The sequence below is a fragment of the Tupaia chinensis genome, unplaced genomic scaffold, assembly GCF_000334495.1.
Source record: "Tupaia chinensis unplaced genomic scaffold, TupChi_1.0 Scaffold144378_1, whole genome shotgun sequence".
NCBI classification, from domain to species: Eukaryota; Metazoa; Chordata; class Mammalia; order Scandentia; family Tupaiidae; genus Tupaia; species Tupaia belangeri.
In genome coordinates, this window is record NW_006204238.1 from 210,628 (window position 1) to 231,697 (window position 21,070).

General features: G+C 35.1%; 1 protein-coding gene and 1 pseudogene across 1 annotated transcript in view; both read left to right on the forward strand.

Moving 5' to 3' along the window:
- HCN1 (hyperpolarization activated cyclic nucleotide gated potassium channel 1) overlaps positions 1–21,070 on the forward strand; it is a 385,667-nt gene that overhangs the window by 186,843 nt on the left and 177,754 nt on the right.
- Positions 5,189–5,612, forward strand: LOC106733686 (40S ribosomal protein S23 pseudogene; annotated as a pseudogene).

Genomic DNA, 21,070 nt, shown 5'->3' on the forward strand with positions numbered 1-21,070 from the left:
TGGGATTATCGACTGTGCTTTAGGGGTCTTATGTAAGAAGTCTTTCTCTACCCCAGTGTCTCCCAGAGTTTCCCCAGTGTTTCTAGAAGCAGTTTAATAGTTTGGGGTCTTAGATTTAGATCCTTGATCCTCCTTGACTTGATTTTTGTCAAAGATGAGAGGTAGGGGTTCAGACTCATCTTTCTACAGGTGGAAATCCAGTTTTTCCAGCACCATTTGCTGAAGAGGTTTTCCTTTTCCCACTGGATTGACTGGTGCCCCTCATCAAAAATCAATTGACTGAATGATTGGGGATTTATTCCTGTGGACTCAATTCTGTTCCATTGGTCCACAGGTCTGTTCCTGTGCCAGTACCATGCTGTTTTAATTATCACAGTTGCTTCCCTATGTTCTTTATTATCTTGACATTCAGGTAAAAAATACAGATTAATTGTAAAGGCATTGTGAAACATTTAGTTGATAGGGGTTCAATAAATTTAAACTTATTTCAATGAAATGTAAATACAAACCAAATTTTCTTTAATCAACATCCTCAATGATATCAAAGATTTAAATTGTGATTGCAAATGTGAGATTACAGATTTGAAAAATAATACACACACACACACACACACACACACACACCAGGGTATTTTGAAAATAAAACTTTCCCTTAAGTTTTGACAAAAATAGCTTATCCTTCAGTTTCAGTCAGAGAACTTTAACACTGTCAAAGAGAAAAGACCTCAAGGGAGCGAAGAATGTGAGTCCATGGTTTTTACATTTATGGTGGTCAAGAGATTTATTCTTTTTGGCTTCCATTTTCTCTACCTATATTGAATGAACTGTACAGCATCTTTTTAATGATCATCGTAGTTAGGAAACTGCATGATTTTTACAGAGGTTATTCATTCAACAATTTGCTCAGGGCCATATTAATTCTGAATAATGAGATCTACCTTTTAGTGAATACTCATCACCATGATAAACACATTCTGTCTCATACAAGCATCACAATCCTATGAAGGGGATAGGTTGCAGGTCACGAGACTGTTTATTGTGGTGTCAGGGACCCACGCAGTGTATCTCAGTTATAGTCACTTTTTTACTGCAGCTGAGCAAGTCCTTCCCCCAGGGGCTACTAGTGCTCCTGAGAACAACAGTAACCTGATGCTTGATTTTAAGGAACAACCTTGTTTCCCCTACCAGGTTGAAAAAGTAGAGCATCCCTTTTAAATTTCCCATTTCTTGATGGATTGCTAGTTTTTGATTTTTGCAAAAGATTCTTATGATTTTTAAGGAATAAAATATTTTACCTACAATTTTTAATGTCATGCTACATATCACTATTCTAAAAAATTATCTTCTGTAAAACAAGTAAAAACAGTTTTAATTTTAAAATTAATTTTCTTAAATATTGAGATGCTTAAATGTTGTAATACTCTATTTAAGTGTTCAAACACTAGATATGGTTTGCAGCAGTTGTAAAAATAGCCTGTCATTCCCTGAAGAAATGCTAGACCTGATGTTCACTCTTGCTCTGCTCTGAATACTTTCTTTGTGCCTTTTTTCTTATTTGTTTTCTGACCTACATATCATTGCATCCTGGTTGCCCACCATACTCGAGACCTCAATAGTATCCCAAGCTACTTGTCTGTCCCATAATCCCTTCGTTTTCTCTATTTTTGCTGAGCTTTCATCCATGATTGTATTAGTAGAGGAATTATAAGCCATTATAACAGAATTAAAAGCTATGAGAATATGATTGGGTGGTTTAACTCCTAGAAATTTATTTCACATAGTTCTGGAGGCTAGAAATTCTAAGATCAAGTTGCCAGTAGATTAGGTCTCTGGTGATGGCTCTTTTTCTGACTTGCAAAAGGTCTTTTCTTGTTGTATAGTAACATGGTAGAGAAAAAGAGAGAAAACAAGTTCTCTGGTCCTTTCTTATAAGAGATCTAATATCATCATGATTCTACTCTCATAACCTAATTGCTGCTCAAAAGCCCTACCTCCTAATACCGTTACATTGTAGGCTAGGGCTTCAACATAAGGAATTTGAGGGAACACAATTCAGTTTATAGTACTCCCATTTATTTATTAATTTATATCCGTTTTGAGAGTTTATTTCTTCTATGAATGAGAGAGACAGAGAAAGTGGGACAAAAATATGTGTACCCACAACAGTATCCTCTTGCCACAGCTTCCCTTGTCCCCAGTTCATGGCCCCTACATGCCTGATGAGCACAGGAAAGGTCTGAATGCAAACCTAGAACCATCTTATGTAGTAAGCCTCACTGAGCCACCATCCCACCCCAATAGCAATTCTTTTTAAAATGTTTCTATTTATGAGTTTGATTTTTGGATAATAAATGTTCTCAAATCCTCAGAAATACTTATTTTATTTGTGGCATTTAGTATATTTGTAGCATTCTTGACAATAATTTCGTCTCTTCAAAGGTAAAAATTTTGTCCTGTATCTATTCCTGTGATATAAAACAGAATACTTTGCAAATAATTCACTTAAAATTAAATTCTACAATTTTATCATTTATCTTGTACTTAATATGGGCCCATAATTTGAGTCATTGAATATAGCTTTCTTTTGGAAAAAAAAAAAAAAAGTTTTTTAAAAAAAAGTGTTAGGAAAAGAGACTTACAGAGATGTAACTACAGATGTTGATATATCAAACATTTTCTTTGTTAGGACCAACAGTTAGCGTAATGGCTATGTTGCTGGACTCCCATGTAGTCGATCGCGGTTCGCGTCCCGGACCCCGTGGCTTAAAACTCACAAAGGGTGCGTGTGCGTGCGTGCCCAGGATCCTGATAGGAGAATGGAGCAGAGATTGCGGCGTGGCCATCTCTCCTGGGGGGTGATTTCTCGCTTCCTGTCTCTCTGTCTCTGTCTGTCTGATGAGCACATGCGCCCTATGGCAAAAATCTCTCCAAAAAAAATCAAAACAAAACTTTTCTTTGTTAGGCTTAAAATAAAAAAAAAAAGTATGTTTTTCTCCCTACATAAATTACTAAGCATAATAAGAAAATATTATCTATTATCTCTCATGCTACATGATTAAACCATAGAAAATAAATAATGCAGAGGCCAGCATCAATGCTGAATTTATCAGAAAATATGACAGTGATTTGTGAGTTTGAATGCTGGGCGAAAGCCCAGATAATAATGCTAGTAACCTTTTGGACTCCTCCATTTAGAACTTGTCAGAAATACTGAATTCTATTGAGTTTAAATCATGCCAACTCAATAGGAATAAGTCCAAATCTAATTTTTTAAAGCAAATTTTGGCACAGTCTAGGTGTCTGTTACAAGGTTAGCTTGTTAGCTCAAATTGATAATGGATCTGGAACTCCTTAAAACGCAGAGGGTTTATGTTGTCAAATCCAATATCAGTGGATAAGAATTTTTTTGTTAATTCAAAATACTCAACAGATCAAAATAGTTTGCACCATCATAAAACGTATCGACAATATTACAGTAATTTAAAATATTTGCAAGTAATACATACATTCAGGGCACAGAAACCAAGTTCCTCTGTTTTATAACAATTTTATGATTCTAGAACATATGACAATGCCTATAAAAGTAGTTAAAACTGTCTTTATGAACTCATTATGTATCATCAAAATTTAATTAAAAACTAGTTTATTTTACACAGTTATTATTCAAACCACTATTATGTTATTAATAAACAACAAAGAGGCAAAGATTTCAATTAGTATCTACAAAAATTGCCAAGAATGTAAATAGCTCACTGAAATCACTTATTTTTTAACAATATGCAGGTTGTTTTTAAGTAAGTTGCACATTGATTAGAGTCTTTGTGTCCAATGTTTTATATAAAATGAAATTGAATGGGTACTAACAGGTGGTAGATTATATTTATCTATTCTCCCTTTCGTTTAACATATCTTAATTCTAAGTAACAATTTGCTAAAGTGCTTGAGATACTAACACAGTAATATATGACGTTTTCCAACAAAGAATTTATATTTTAATTGACACAGTTGCTGTGTAACTCAGACTAGTTGGAATAATGAGATATACATATATATATATATATATATGTATGTATAATTCAAAATACTCAACAGATATACATATATGTATGTATCTATATATGTATATATGTATATATATATATACCTATTTTGAGAGGATTTGCTATAGGGGGTGTGTGCTCACCAGAAAGACAAAGACAGAGAGACAGAAAGTGGGAAATCACCTCCAAGGGGCAATGGCCACACCACAATCCCTTCTCCTCCATTCTCCTCTCAGGATCTTGGGCACACATGCACATGCACCCGGCGTTAGCTTAAGCAACCGGGTCTGGGACTCGAACTGTGGTTGACCACATGGGAGTCCAGTGACATAGCCATTACGCTATCAGCTGGTCCTAAAATCATGTATTTTTTAAATGTGATGACTAGAAGAAAATAAATGTGTAGACTAAGACAAAGGGGAAGTGGAAGATTCTTGATAACTAAGCAGTGTCCTGATCATGAAATCTTTTACCTATTAGACTAAGAAGCTTGGCTTTAATCTCTAATTTATTTGAGTGTTCTGAAGATATAAAACTGGGCTGTGATATCACAGTTGTTTTTGAGAAAGAAAATTCTAATTGAAGAGAAGGCAAATCTAGACATATGGAAGTAGTTCAGGCAGTTTTGAAATAATTAAGATATAATTGAAGGAAGGAATTTACAGTTCAGGGCTTTTTATAGAGGACGACTTCTAGAATTCAGTTACCAATTTAATGTGAGGCAAAGGAACAGGTTAAGTCTAGCACTGACCTCATGAGGACTATTTTAAGGACTGATGCATCTTACTCTTATGGAGGATGCACTAGAGATGTGGAGTGAGAGAGAGATTAGTCTAGTTTTGGACATCATTAGATTGATTTGATTGTAAGTTTCAGAATTAAAAAAGAGGTTGTCTTTAGTAGAGGTTAGGGTAATGGAGCTACCTGACTCTAAGTAGGTAATGAAATTGTGGATATGAAAGGATTCCCTTAAGTAGAGTATGCACAGTGAAACCTGGTTCATTTCCACTAGAGAGAGTGGAGGATAAGTAGTTTAAGAATACTGAATATGAATGACCAAAGAAATGGGAGAAAATAAGGAACAAGAAAGAAACATGCATTTTAGAAACAGAAAGCCTTTCTTTCCCTTGGACTGGGGTGCCAACAGGATGGGCAAGTGTCATAGTCTTCCTACTGCCAGTAAGCTCTGTAGTCACCTACAGGACCAGAAATGGCAGGATATACAGTACAAGAAAGTCCATCTGGGCACAGCCCTGAAGGCCAACACTTTTGGAAGAGCTTCCTATGTGAAGGGAATTATGCTGGAAAAAAAGTAGGGGTTGAAGCCAAACAACCAAATTCTACCATCAGAAAGACAAGCTAATCAAGATTGACAAGAAGATCACAACTTTTGTACACAATTATGGTTGCTTGAATTTTATTGAGGAAACCTATGATATTTTGGTTGCTGGATTTGGCTGAAAAGGTCATGCTGTTGGTTACATTCCTGTAGTCAGATTCAAGTAGGTCAAAGTAGCCAATCTCTCTCTTATAACTCTATATAAAGGCAAGAAGGAAAAACCAAGATCATAATTTTTGATAGTGGAAAAAAAACAGTAATACATTTTCATATGCCAGAAATAAAAAAAGAAAGAAAAAGAAAGAAAGAGCAGGCCATGTCACAAAGGAATAAATGTGCAAAGAGATCAAGCAGATGTGATTTTGGAAATTACTTATTGGATTCAGCAAAACGGTATATGTACATTTCACTTTTGACGTTTTCTGATGACAGAAAAGAGACACAAAATTAAAAGATGTTTAAACGTTTAATGAAGGGATCCAGCAGGTGGTGTATGGTTAAGAATTTAGGTTCTCACATGTCTGACTGGGGTTAGAGTCCCAGAGCACACACTTGAAACACATGCCAGGAAGATGTGTGTGCATGCCCAGAATCCCAGAAGTAGAGTAGAGAAGGGACTACAGCATGGCCATCTGCCCCAGAGAGATGTGTTCTCACTTTCTGTCTCTCTGGCAAGTGCATGTGCACACACACACACACACAGTAAAAAACAGATAGTGTATAAATAACTTTCCAGTATAGTTGAGAAGGAAAGTAGACATTAATACAGTGACTGGCAAGTAATATATATTCAATGCTCAATGTATATTTTTGAATATAGTATAGTAGAGATTTAAGCACAGTGCTTAATCTTAAATCTTAATTCTAATGAGGAAAAAGAGAAGAGCCCAAGGAAGAAAGAAGGAGGCAATTAATGAAGCAAGGTCTTTGCAGACATAGGAAGGAAATGAAAAGAAAGCAGAGGCAGTATCAATAGAAGAGATACATCATGCTCGCAAGTCTGAAGAAGAAAGTATGAATGTAGACATTTATAAGTAGCAGTGATTTCTCAGTATAATTGAAAATCAAATAAATCCTTGAGGTGAATAGGCTTAGTATGGTAGACTCCAGGTGCTGTGGGAGAATTTTAACTATTGTCTTGAAGAATTAGATCTGTGCTGCTTGGAATAAGTTGATCTTACACAAGGGTTGAATACCTACTTGATATTAAAACCATGAGCTAGTAGCACAGTTTTAGGAATTTCTCTAGGAATATGCAGAAGCTCATGCATAGGAGTGAGAATATGAGCAATCATTCTTAGAACAGGATGTTACCATAGAACTCAACAGAGGAGAAGAGAGTTGAAAATGTTGATAATAATTAAAATAATAGATCTTAGGTCCTACTGGGGAAAAAAGGAAGTGATGATGAGAAAAGAGAGTTAGAGGGCACAGCTGTTAGCGTAATGGCTATGTCGTTGAACTCACATGTAATCGACCATGATTCGAGTCCCGGACCCGGTGGCTTAAACTTACACTGGGCCTGTGTGCATGCCTGCCCAAGATCCTAAGAGGAGAATGGAGAAGAATTGATTGCGGCATGGCCATTCCCCCTCGGAGGTGATTTCTCGCTTTCTATCTCTGTCTTTCTGGCGAGCTCACACGCCCTATGGCAAAAACCTTTCCAAATAAAAAAAGAAACAAGAAAAAGAAAAGAGAGTTAGAGAAATATATTTATTTAAAAGTTAGCTATCCCAAACAATAGAAAAAAAGGAAGGTCGCTTAGAGTAAGAAAATGAATAGTACAGTCTAGACATACAGAGTAATATGTGATCAGTGATCAGAGAAGTTCCTTCCTTCCTTCCTCCTTTCTTTTCTGTCTTTTCTTTTTTACCTCCTTTGTCCATTTACACGTATTTTGTAAACAGTGTTAAGTGCATGCCTTGTTAATACAATTCTTGACCTCTAGGGCCCACTATCCAGTGAGGACACAGACACATAAACATGTAATTATAGCAATGTATTTAACACTTTTGCAGAGTTATGGACCAAACCCTGTGGGAGGAAGCACTTAATTCTCTCCCTGGAGAGGTCAAAGAAATCATTCCTGAGGAAGTAACAACTGAGCCAAATCTTCTAAGTATGTATAAGAAGGTCACCAGTCAGAAAAAGGATAGGACAGAAGAGATTATATCTAGGAGACAGTAGCATGTAGACAAAGGCAGGTCCTGAACAGTCATGTTGTATAAATGGTACTGTGAAAAATTTATTTTGCTTTCAGCGTAGAATTTTTGTAGAGGAAGAGTGAGAATGACAATAAAAAGGTAGTAGAGAGGGAGGGTTAAAAAGGGTCTTTTAGGGGCCAGCAAGTGGCATAGTGGTTAAGGTGCTGGACTCTGACATGGCTGACCACAGTTCAAGTCCCAGAACTAGAAGCTTGAAACACACTGGGCATGTGTGTGTGCATTCCCCAGATCCCAAGATGAAAATGAAGGAGAAGGGACTGCACTGTAGCCATCCCTCCTTGGGTGTGATTTCTCACTTTCTTTTTCTTTCTCTCTCCAGCTAGTGCACACACCCTATAGCACAAATCTCTCTCTCTCTCTATATATATATATATAAAGAAAAAAGGGGGGGAGGGGTTTATGCTAACCTAGGGAGTTGGAAGACTCTAGGCATCCTGAAGATTTTTTGGCTCTCTAGTGAAAGTTCAAGCAGAAACCTTTCATAATTAAATTTGAATTGTGTGATATTAATTTTGGTTACAAAATAGACTACATTTTCAAGGAAGATAAGACCAGATGTGGGGTAATCGATAATGGTGTTGAAAAATAATGATAGACACAAATTAATTAAATCAGTAATAATGAAGCTCAACACAATTATATAAATGGAAGAAAGTCTTGACACAGTGATTCTAAATTTATTTTTAAATATAAGTGTGAAGCAAACTATTCACAAGGAGGATTATTGGTAGAGGGTAGTTTAGAGATTAAGCGTATATTGCAAAGATTAATTTAAGCAATAATTTTTTGGCATTTGATTTGATCAAGAGCTTTGGAAAAAATGAGTTAGTTTAGAAAGAACATGAGCTATAAATTTGAGTTATATAAGTACTTTAATAATAGGCTTGACGACTCAAATGACTGGAGAATGTATGTATGCATTGTAAAACAAAGATTTCTGGTTCAAGAAGATGGGAAAGATATATATGAGTCTCTGTCTCTCCTAATACTTCAGTACAATTAAAATTAAAATGCATAAAGGAATACGTCTGTACTACAGATAAAATACATACAGAGATATCTTACTGAGGCAAGAAAGTCCTCAAAAATTTTAAAAGATTGGGACCAGTAGTTAGTGTAATGGCTATGTCGCTGGTCTCCCACGTAGTCGACCGCGGTTCGAGTCCCAGACCCGGTGGCTTAAACTCACGCCGGGCGCGTGTGTGTGCGTGCCCAAGATACCGAGAGGAGAATGGAGGAGAAGGGATTGCGACATGGCCATCCCTCCTGGGGGGTGATTTCTCGCTTTTTGTCTCTCTGTCTCTCTCTCTCTGTCTGGCGAGCGCACCTGCCCTATAGCAAAAACCTTTCCAAAAAAAAATTAAATATTGAAAGTCAATGGGATGATGAATGAAGGATGGCACAAGGAAAGAAAATCACATCCTGAAGTCTGCAAAAGAAATGGAAACCAGTCTATACAATGCAATATTTGAGACATTTGGAATCGAAGTCAAAGGCTTAATGAGCAGTAAGACTCTGCAGAGAAAAAGAACTTAACTTAAGGTGAATATGGCATTTCCCTGAGTCATCACACATAATCTGTCTACTATCCCCTGCACCCACATACAGAGTTTGGGAAGTTTTCATTTATCCTTATGTGACATCCTTCATCTTTTCACTAAAGAAATTAAAATCATATTTAGGGACAAATAGAATCTCATTACATGCTAGTAGGAGTGGAGTCAAGTCTTTAAGTGCCTGTGAGAAAAATTATCTTCAATATAAAATTCTATACCCAGGCAAAATATCATTAAAAAAGATAAAAATAGATACTTTCAAACATGTACCTGTTCTCCTAACAAACCCCTCCAACCAATAAAACTGTAAACTGTTTCTAGGTGGGGCTACTACACGATATGTTAAAGAAAGTAAAGATATGATTGTTCTTTGATGAATCTTTAGAAAAATGAGTCCTGCTTAAGTTGAGTGAGAGGTCTCTAGAGAAGGAAGTGTTGAGTGAGATAGGGCATAGTGAGGTTAAACCATGATCATTGATGAAGCCAGTGCTCAAGATTATATTCTGCACTTAGCAAATATTTGATAGGCAAGGATTGATGATAATAAAAGTCAAACTTGTACAAATGAGACTTATTGCTTCTAGGAATCCTTCCACATATTTTACTTATGCAGTAAATTTATAGCAATTCAGATTGTTGAATATTTTTCATTTAAGTGATTTACCTAGTACCTAAATGCTCTGTTATCTAAATTAGTAGAGCATTATATCTTAGTTCTGGAAACAGTACAATTGAATTTGAAATTGTACCATTTTTCCAATAGATCAAAGCTTGCTCAAGGGCTGATTTCTCGCTTTTTGTCTCTCTGTCTCTCTCTCTCTGTCTGGCGAGCGCACCTGCCCTATAGCAAAAACCTTTCCAAAAAAAAATTAAATATTGAAAGTCAATGGGATGATGAATGAAGGATGGCACAAGGAAAGAAAATCACATCCTGAAGTCTGCAAAAGAAATGGAAACCAGTCTATACAATGCAATATTTGAGACATTTGGAATCGAAGTCAAAGGCTTAATGAGCAGTAAGACTCTGCAGAGAAAAAGAACTTAACTTAAGGTGAATATGGCATTTCCCTGAGTCATCACACATAATCTGTCTACTATCCCCTGCACCCACATACAGAGTTTGGGAAGTTTTCATTTATCCTTATGTGACATCCTTCATCTTTTCACTAAAGAAATTAAAATCATATTTAGGGACAAATAGAATCTCATTACATGCTAGTAGGAGTGGAGTCAAGTCTTTAAGTGCCTGTGAGAAAAATTATCTTCAATATAAAATTCTATACCCAGGCAAAATATCATTAAAAAAGATAAAAATAGATACTTTCAAACATGTACCTGTTCTCCTAACAAACCCCTCCAACCAATAAAACTGTAAACTGTTTCTAGGTGGGGCTACTACACGATATGTTAAAGAAAGTAAAGATATGATTGTTCTTTGATGAATCTTTAGAAAAATGAGTCCTGCTTAAGTTGAGTGAGAGGTCTCTAGAGAAGGAAGTGTTGAGTGAGATAGGGCATAGTGAGGTTAAACCATGATCATTGATGAAGCCAGTGCTCAAGATTATATTCTGCACTTAGCAAATATTTGATAGGCAAGGATTGATGATAATAAAAGTCAAACTTGTACAAATGAGACTTATTGCTTCTAGGAATCCTTCCACATATTTTACTTATGCAGTAAATTTATAGCAATTCAGATTGTTGAATATTTTTCATTTAAGTGATTTACCTAGTACCTAAATGCTCTGTTATCTAAATTAGTAGAGCATTATATCTTAGTTCTGGAAACAGTACAATTGAATTTGAAATTGTACCATTTTTCCAATAGATCAAAGCTTGCTCAAGGGCCAGCCTGTAGCTTAGTGGTTAAGTGAGTCCCACACAGCAACCCTGAAGTTGAAAACTGAGCCTTGGCAGTTTGAGAAACATCCAGGCACATGTGTGTGCATGCCCCAAATCCTGACTGGATGGAGAAATGGAGCAAAAAGAATTGCAGTTGTGACCAGACCCATTGTGGGGTGTTTTCTCTCTGTCTCTCTGTTTCTCTCTGATGAGCATATGTTCACTCTAGTAACTAAAGAAAAACAAAAAACAAAAAGAAGTAAATGTTCCTTGGGTGGATAGCAACTTTGCTAATGCTCGTTTAGTTTTTGATTTTTAGTTTTTCTCTCATGGGTTTGCATTAATCTTTTTCCCCTTTATTAAATCTCATTAATGGTAGAATGTGTGCTTTTCTCACTAAGATTTGCAGTTCTATTTTATTGGCTTCATACCAAAATCATGTACTTAGTGATTCTTTTGGAAGGGATATGCCAAGACAGTGAACCAACATTACTTTTTCTCCCAAAGTGTCTGAAACAAATACACTCAAACAAATGAGTTTTTCAAACTTGACTGGCTTATCTGGCAAGAATAACAAAACGGTGTGCCAATATATGATGTAACTCTGATTGCCACTATATAACGTTTTATGAAGAAGCATTGTTTTCATCTTAACAGTTTCCCAGAAGTCAGTTTTTTTCCTCTTGTCTTCCCCATTGACTTTATCTGGCAAATGCTGCAATATTCTGGTTGCTGAGGCACTTCTCACCTGAAAATGATATAAGAGATTGAGGATTTTAAGAAAGATATTGTGATGGGATCAGCAGTTAGCGTAATGGCTATGTCGCTGGACTCCCACATAGTCCACTGCGATTCGCGACCTGGACACGGTGGCTTAAACCTCACGCCAGGTGCATGTGCATGTGTGCCCAAGATCCCGAGAGGAGAATGGAAGAGAAAGGATTGCAGCGTGGCCATCCCCCCTGAGGGGTGATGTCTCGCTTTCTATCTCTCTGTCTCTCTCTGTCTGTCTGGCGAGCGCATGCTCCCTATAGCAAAAATCTCTTAAAAACAAACAAACAAACAAACAAAAAACAACAACAAAAAGAAAGATATTGTGAAACTTGTCTCAGTAGACAAGGGATCTTCAAAAAAGTTCATGGAAAATATGTGTAACATAAAACCTATACATAGATTTCAAAATATTTTGTGCCAAAATAAACTTAGCTTTAATTCTGTTTCCCACAAAGTTCTTGAAGTCCTCTCATAATGGCCTCTACCAGGTTTTATTTTAACACTCTTATACTCAAACATATACAGATATGGATATATATATATATATATATATATGTATATATATATATTCCCATTATTTTTATTTTATATTTATTTATTTTTCTCAACAAAGTTTATAAAATTTGTCTATATAAATGAACTTTTTAAAATGTCTGGATTACCTTTAAATTATTATTGTTTTTGGTTGTGGTGTTGCCTGCCCTATGGTAAACAAATATTATTTTTATTTATTTTGTTCATGTGTGTGTTGGATGCCTTATCTTACAATTTTTAAAATTATACATTTTTATTTTAAAAGTAAAAGCTTTAGTGGAACTTTATACATGAAATGTATTTCACATGTCATTCGGTCCACTTCATTTCATTGAGTAGAAAAGCTAAGGCAAAATTTAGAAAATTGATTAACCTAGCGTTCAAGACCTTGGAATAGGACTATGGTCTCCTGGTTTCAAGTTATGTGTTTTCCTAATGGGCAATTATTTAAAGTCCTTAGATTAAAAAAAAAAAAAAGCTTTTATTTAACAAGTATCTTTAGTATCTTTTTTCTTCTATGCTAACATTGTTCTGTCTATGAATAATTATTTCAATATGTGAAAATATGTATAGATACATGTATCCCTTGCAATTTAATGCTCCATACTATATGTATGGGTATGAAAAACTTTTAAAGATACTTTTTACCACACTACAAACTTTACAGCTTGCATTATTTTAAGCCAAAAGTTTGTTTGAGATGCCAAATATTTATCATTTGTCATTTACCTATTAATTTAACAAACTTCATGAATGTGAAACAAAAATCATTAGCATGAATTCTTTCTCATAGAGTTTATAGAAAATGAAAGACATTGGGAACCAGCAGTTAGCGTAATGGCTATGTCGCTGGACTCCCACGTAGTCGACCGCGGTTCGCGTCTCGGACCCGGTGGCTTAAATCTCACGCCGGGCGCGTGTGCGTGCGTGCCCAAGATCCCGAGAGGAGAATGGAGGAGAAGGGACTGCAGCGTGACCATCCCCCCTGAGGGGTGATTTCTCGCTTTCTGTCTCTATGTCTGTCTCTGTCTGTCTGGCGAGCGCACGCACCCTATAGCGAAAACCTCTCCAAAAAAAAAAGAAAATGAAAGACATGAAAGACATAGCAATATGTAATATTATTTTTGGATACACTTAAAAATAAAAAAGAAGACACTGAAATATATTATTCATTTTATACATGTTTTATGGACAGATTAAAATAATTTGATGAACTGAGAGGCATACAAAAATTCTTACTAGATGATATAAAAATTGAATTGAAAAACATATCTAAGTCTTTCTTGGTTAGTGTCAAGTCAATTCAGTAGTTACTTATTGACTCTATAATATCAGTGAGAAACTGTCAGTAGTAAAAACAATTTAGAGAATATAAAGTGAGTTGAAGAAAATTTCATTTTGTTTTAATAGTTTGAACAGAAACCAGAGCTTGTACAATGAACTGGTCTCCTCTGTTTTAAAGAGTGTGTATTATTTACATGGATTTTAAAACAGAAACTAATGAGATAAAGACTTTAAAGTAGAAAATCTTCACTTACTAAAACAATTCTTGCACTTTCAAAAGCACACATCCCCATTGGTTATATACGCTGAAGAAATTCACCAGTTACAAAAGCTGGAATAATTTTACTATTTGTAGCTCAAAATGCAGAGATAAGTAATTGTATACTTTCTGGAGCATGTAGCATATTACAAATCTGGTGAGACAGCAGTTATACAAAAGAGAGAGAGAAAAAGATTGGCGTGAGATGATAAAGAAAAAAATGAGAGTACTATTAGCATTGTGCTATTTCTAAAATATATTTCCCCTCAAAATCTCAAGAAAATAATGTTATGAAAATATCATTTGAAAGTAATTCATGAGAGCTATGCAGAGTTATAGAATATTGTTAATGTAGTTATTAGATATTTTTACTTTCTTTACACAGACACACTAATATAATGTACTTTTTTTTAAAAATTTGCTATGGGGCATATGTACTTACTGGAGAAAGAGAAAAGAGAATTAAAGTGATAAAGTAAGAAAGCAGTCCCTGGGGGGATGGCCATGCCTCCATCCTTTCTGTTCTGCTCTCCTCTCAAGATTTTGGGCATGAACACACATGTGCCTGAAATTTTTCCCAGGTCCCAGGTCTGGGACTCAAAATCACTCATTGAGGTCCAGTCACATCAACCACCACACCCCTGGCTAACCCTAATGTAGCCATTTATAATGTTTGAATCATTTTTTACTGTATAGTTCTTGACAGTAAAGAGATATTTTTTCCATTTTAAAAAATAAAACTTTATTTCGCTTTCTTTAGAAAGGTCTTAGGAAAACAAAAAGACTGGGCTTTATTTAATCAATACCTTACAGCCAATTTCATTCTGAAATTGTGTGTGGTATAAAATGTTCCTCATGGAAATATTAAAATAAGGCTTAATGATCCATCATAAGATATGTGTTTTCCCCCTCACTCTTTTTTCAATAGTTTACTTGTTAATTTATTTTTTATACATTCAACCTCTTTATATTACTATAGCTTGTAAACTGAATTTTCCCAGCATTAATACATTGTATATAAGTCCACCCTCTCACTTAAATATTTCAGTAGTGCACACTCTATTTATATTTCCTATATTTACAACCACTTAAAATTTGTAATAGAGGAATAAATGAATCGATAATGAGCTTAAATTATTTCATTTTCAATACTTTTATATTTTCCAAAATAATCATTCATTGACTTTTCATCTTGGTTAAGCCATCTTCAATATTTTTTTTGTAATTAATTTTTCCAGTATGTGAGCTTCCTACAGTAAGTTAAACACACGAGAGTGCTTGTTTTCTGTTTCGTTTTTCAATAGCACAGAACAATAAATGATTTGTTATACCACATAGTCCTCATAAATAGTAAAAAAAAATGCACTTTTAATTTTTTTCTTTATTTAATTATTTAATTTAATATTATTTCATTATTATTATTATTTAATTTGACCAGATAGAGATGGGAGGCAGGAGAAGCAAGAGAGCAAGATTTCAGGTTTGGGACTCTAACCATGGTTGGTTATGTGGGAGTCTAGCACCCTAACTACCACACCACCTGCTGGCCCCCATGCACTCCTTATTCTTAAGGAACTTAAAAAAAATGAAGATTTGGGTAGATTCAGTTAACAAAATATACTCTATTGTGTTAAAACGTATGATATTTTGAACTATGATATAAGATAATATTAAAATATAGCCATATCAAAATATTAGCTATCAAAACATTTTTGTTTCTGCCCCATTCTTAGTTGTCAGCTAGTATTGACTTGAAAATTAAAGGAAAATATGAGTAAGATTATTAAAAATTATGTAGCTCAATTAGTACTCATTAGTACTGACCTATTTATACAAATCCATTGTTAGCTAGTAACCTCTATGAGAGAAGAAGCATTTGTTGAACTTCAACTCTATCAACTATCAAATATTGTGCTGGACAGCTTTCAAAGTTTGTGTTTTTACCGCTTTCCAAGTTTGTGTTTGTGTTTCACTATAGCTTCTTTCTGTCATTGTTTCTACTAAAAATGTTTAAAGGGTTCATATCCCAATGTTCTACCATTTTTCTCATATTTGTCAATACATGATCTCTAATATTTTGCAGACCAATTAAAGCTAAATAAATATGAAGTTTCCACAAAGACACACCTTTTGCAAATCTTTTAGACAGATAGAATTAAAATCTTATGTAAAATATATATGATTAGTAATGGTTGGTATATGTCATAGTAACAAAATAATGAAATTTAAATATATAATTCTGAGTAATCAAAAGAAAGCTAGTTGGGAGGCCCGGCTGTGATAGTGCCCACTGAACACTACTGATTGGCAGGTTAAGTTTCCATGGGAGGCCCATGGAAAAAAATGCACATGGTGACTCTTACCTGGGATCCCAGCTACTTGAGAGGCTAAAGCAGGAGTATTTCCACATAGTGAGATCCCGCTTAAAAAACATATGACACACACACAGTTAAGAGAGACATGACAGATTTTTTCCAATTAAAATAGCTAAAATTGCTTTGTTTTAATTTTATACATGCATATACATGTATCTGGTAGAGAAAGATGTGAACATGATAAACCAACACATAGAGTCAAGTGTACTTTACTTCTTAATAATCATAATTGATAATGAAGTCATCCTCTTCCATTACCACCTCTGTGAGTACTTCGTTGTTATGACTATATAACACTGTGCTGTTTATTACAGCTACATGGGATGAGGATGTATCTGTTTCTGTAGTTCCAAAGATATGATATCTGAGCCACTTCAAAAAGACAGCTCAAATAGATGGATACTTCTTCTTAAGTTTCAATTCCTCATTTGGGGAAATGAAGTCTGCCTAAAATATCTTCATAGTCTCCCATGTGGGGAAGGGAGGGAGGAAAAGAAGCTCAGAGTAGCTATGACACATATGTCCTTCAGGAAATCAAATTTTGCTTTGTGCCAGGTGGTAATTTGCACATATAACTGTGAAAAGAAAGCTGCTTTACCCTCTAGAGCAGGTCAGCTTGCTCTCTGTGTCAAAATTTCAGTGAGAAGAACTTTATTTGAGAAGCTAAACTAAGAATACCATAAAGAAAAAAAATATATCAAAGGACCTAGCAAGTAAAAATTCTTTTGCAATTTAAAATGCTGTTGAGGAATGTTACTGTTTTTAAATGTCTGAGATAAAGCTTGTATAAATGAAGTTAATGATTCTGAATGAAAGGTAATCAAGCAAAATCACAGCAATTTGAGCTTGCTATCACATCCAAGAGCATAAGTCATAGGCTTATATTATGTATATTGTGTATGAAGTTTTAAAATTTCGTTCATATTAATATGAATATATGTGCTGCAGTTACCTACACCTGACAGGAAAGAGGTGTTCTTTTCATCATAGACTGAGAAACTCAGAACTAAATGAGTAGGTTTTTGGAGGAAAATGATCAGATTAATGTTAAAAGATTGGTAAAGATTAGATTTGAATAAAAGCATCTTTACTGTTGACAGAGGGAAAAAAAAAACAAGAATAGTTACAGACATGTTTTTGTGAAGGTTTGGGGGTTAGAGTTGAAGAAAAAAAATAAATGTATCTATTTATTCTATGAAAGAGAGAGAAAGACAGGTGCCTTCAACAGGGTCTTATGCCATGATCCACTCCCAGCCATAGCTGACCTGGCTGTAGATGTGCACTTGATGTATTCAGGGAGTACTGGGACCAAAACCCAAGATATCTCCCTTAAGAGTCCAGTTGTGTTGCTGATGTGCCATCACCCAACCCCCAGAGTTGAAAAAATTTAAACATGAAAAAGTCAGTTTTCTTTGGGAAAAGTAAAACTTTAAACTGAAAATGAGAAGAATAGTCTTGGGCATTAGAAAAGTAGAGAGATAGGAAGGTGTTAGGGTCTGAGAAATAGATAGATCATAGCCAAGAGCCACAACTAAGGTTGCTATTCTTGAAAAATGTTTGCAGCTACAATGTACTGGTGTAGCTATGAAAACTGGTTTCCTCTTCAGTAATCTTCCATAGCTCCAGTAGAGAAATTGATTGAAATTTTGGTGAATTATGCATACTTGAAAACATCGTGTTGTACACAGTGAATGCATACAATTTTGTCAACTTAAAAAATAAATTAGTTGGGCCTGAGAATGGTATGGTGGTTAGGGTGCTGGACTCCTACATGGCTGGCTGTGTTTCAAGTCCCAGACTTAGTGGCTTGCTTTTTGACTTTCTCTCTTCTTTCTCTCTCTCTTTGTCTCTCTCTCTTTTTCTCTCTCTCATAATCTTTCTGTTGAGTACATGTGCTCTCTAGCAAATTAAAAAAAATGATAATAATGATGAATAAAATTAAATAACTAATTATTTTTAAAATAATTCAATTGAAAAAGAAGTTGGCACTTTGCAGAGAAAATACAGCAGAAAAAGCAAAGTTTTAATTAATGGACATGTGTAGTGGGTGGAGATTAAGATCTTGTTAGATGCCAGAAATGAGGACAGTTATGGGTGGGATAGCCAAATAGAATGAACAGTAAAGAGAAGGAATTTCTTATATAGCTAGACAAATAATGTATTAAAGTTTCAAAGGTGAGCTAGAAATGAAGGCACTTCCATCATGATGTAAGGCTCATGGGCCTGAAAGACCTGAATCTACTCTGCTTTAGAGTACCTTACCAGAGAAACTGAGACTTTGTTCAAGGGATGAGGAGTAGAGGTCATAGTTCTCAGGAAGAGCAGAGAAAGAGAAAGATTTTTATAAAAAGACTGAGGGCAGGTGAGTTAACTGACAACACAGAAGGTGTTTTGGAAGGGATCAAGGAAAGATGAATCCAGGCAAAAAGCACTCCACATGGGGAGAGTCCTGAGGTGTGAGAGAGGTTAGGACGTGGATCGTCGCATTTTGACAGTTAGATCTGAGATGTCCAGATGGTAGACTTTTTGAAGGTTATAGTAACCTGAAGCTTATGATAATCTCATTCAGAATGAAATGCTGGAGTAGGGGACTTATAAGATTAGTCCAATGACTGCAGAAATTGGTCGGTGTTCAAAGGGATTAATGTAAAGAGCACTATTCTTTCAAATACTAAGTAAAGCCTTCTGTACTTTGTACCTAAAGCATGACAGGATAATCTGAATAACATTCACAGTAAAAATTGAAGAAAGTATAAAAGGGCTTTTGAAATATCAATTTTATAATGATTAAGATTACTATGTATTGAGTCTTGAGTATATGCTAGTGATAAAATAGATTGAATAGATACGTCTTTTTTTTTTTTTGAGAGGTTTTCGCTATAGGGCGTGTGCGCTCGCCAGACAGACAGAGAGAGACATAGAGACAGAAAGCGAAAAATCACCCCCCAGAGGGGATGGCCACGCCGCAATCCCTTCTCCTCCATTCCCCTCTCGGGATCTTGGGCACGTACACACACGTGCCTGGTGTGAGTTTTAAGCCACCAGGTCCGGGACACGAACCATGGTCGACTACGTGGGAGTCCAGCGACATAGCCATTACGCTAACTGCTGGTTCCCAGTAGATATGTCTTTTTTTATATTCTTTGTTAGAATGGCATATATACACTCCATCTAAATGGATATCAAGATATAGGTACATATTTATAAAGAGAAAGAATCCAGTATTATTTTATACCTTATTAAATAAGAATGTGCTCTGTCAAGAGAACTATTTCTGACCTATTTGATTCTCTTAGTGTTACTTTGATAAGAATTATGAAGGTGTACTAGGAGCCTTGAATCAATATCAAGGTTATACAAACTGTAGCTTATAAAGGATCCTCGTCCATGAAGTCAAAGAGTAAGGACAGATCAATACAAGTTATGAAAAGTCATAAATTATTCTTGATATATTTTTGGTTAGGGTAAAACCCAGTGAATCAAGAGAAGAATTATATGCAGGCTATTTTGTTGAGCCATCCCTGAATCTAGTTCATTAAGAAATAAAATAGAAGAATTCTGAGAGAATTCAGCTGCTTTATAAATATCTGCCATACAGCACAGTTAGGGACTCGGGCTTTTAACAATAAAATGAATATACCCTCATCCTGGGAAAAAAATTCTACAAAAATATATTTGTGCTGATAATTCTGTAAATATTAGGACAAGTTGTATGATTCTGACTCAGAATACCTTCCTCTGCCTTCTTCATTTTGGGGAAAATTAATTAGCTATCCCATCTACCGTCACTGCACTCAAATTGCAAAGGATTCTACAGCTATAATATTATGAAAGAAAATATATTTCTGACCAGAGCTTTCCTCTTCTTGAGGTCACATGAATAACACAATGTCCTGGGTTGAACATAGGAAGGCACAGTGCCTTGCATTGACATCTTTTATCAAATAATTTTTGATGAAAGTGATGCTTTAAAAACCTGTTTTTTGATGCCTAGAAGTACCACTTGAAAGCTGGCTGGTCAGAATGACTTGTTTTTCTTCTACACACACCCTGAGTACTCAATTCAGGTTCCACGTTAAATTACTTGCAAGGTGAAATTAATCATTTTTGTTGTTGTTGTTTTTGCTTGTTCATTTGTTTTAATTCTCTGGTTTAAAACACAAAAATGAAAGCTTCACACTCTTTAAGACCATAAAAGGTTATTTGTGTTATTATTATTAAATCACTTCAAATTTCTCACTCATTCACCTAGCAACAATTTACTGTGTATCATGCATAGTATCATTTTTGTGTAGTAACAAGTTTTCATACAGTAAAATGAAGATAATTGATTTATTTGGGAATTTATTGCTTAAGGATGATTACCTCATAGAAGAAGAATGACTTAAAATATTAATGATACTGGCAACTTGATCATTAAAATGAATAAAGTCAAACTTTTATTTGGCCTACAGCTGCCCTTAGACAATAAACAGTTGTTGCTATGTGTCAATTAGATCAGATGATTTCTTCTTCCTTAACCTATCTATAGATGCGTGTGCTCCATAATGAAGTACTAGTGTTCTCATTATAAATCTTTCACAAGCAAGGTTTTAACAGAACCATTAATCTCAATATTCAGGTTATGTGTAATGATTATGCCTGCCAGAGTATATTAATGATAAGCGCTCTAAAGATAAGGGGACTGGGTCTAGGTACTACACATGTTCATATACACGTACATCAAAAGTAATACTACATACATTTGGATGTTCTTTGATCAGATAAATTAAGATGGAGATATATGGTTTTGATTATTGGAATTTAGTCTCTGAAGTTAGCCAAAGTCAAAATAGCTAGCTT